Genomic DNA, 627 nt, shown 5'->3' on the forward strand with positions numbered 1-627 from the left:
CTACCTTTGTAAAATCTCTTCACAGCAACATCTAGATTGTATTTGATTGAATAACTGGGAAAATGTATGTGTATACCAGAGGGTAGGGCTCTTAGGGGCATCTGAGATTTCTACCCAATGTATTTATTTCCCCCAGGTCTTAGAATATTTTTAATAGCTTTATGGAGGTACGATTACATACCATAAAATTCACCCATTTTAAGTGTAAATTCAATAACTTTTAATATATTTATAAGTGTGCAGCCACCACAATTTAATTTTAAGACATTTCCATCACCCCACAAAGAAAACTTACACCCATTTAGGCAATCCCCATTCCCACCCCTAGCCCTAGGCAACCACTTTCCTTTTTTTTTTTCCTTCTTCTTCTTCTTCTTTTTTATTTTTTTCCAGAGAGACAGGTGCCCAGGCCAGTCTCAAACTCCTGGGCTTAAGTGATCCTCCCCGCTCAGCCTCCCAGGTAGCTGAGTTGGGACTGCAGACCCATTCCACCATGCCCAGCTATACTAATCTACTTTTTATCTCTATGGATTTACCTTTTATGTACATTTCATATAAATGGAATCATTATATGAAACAATAGATGAACTTTTACAACTGACTTCTTTCACTTAGCATGTTTTCAAG

Source organism: Propithecus coquereli, unplaced genomic scaffold, assembly GCF_000956105.1.
Source record: "Propithecus coquereli isolate 6110/MARCELLA unplaced genomic scaffold, Pcoq_1.0 Scaffold249, whole genome shotgun sequence".
In the NCBI taxonomy this organism is placed as follows: Eukaryota; Metazoa; Chordata; class Mammalia; order Primates; family Indriidae; genus Propithecus; species Propithecus coquereli.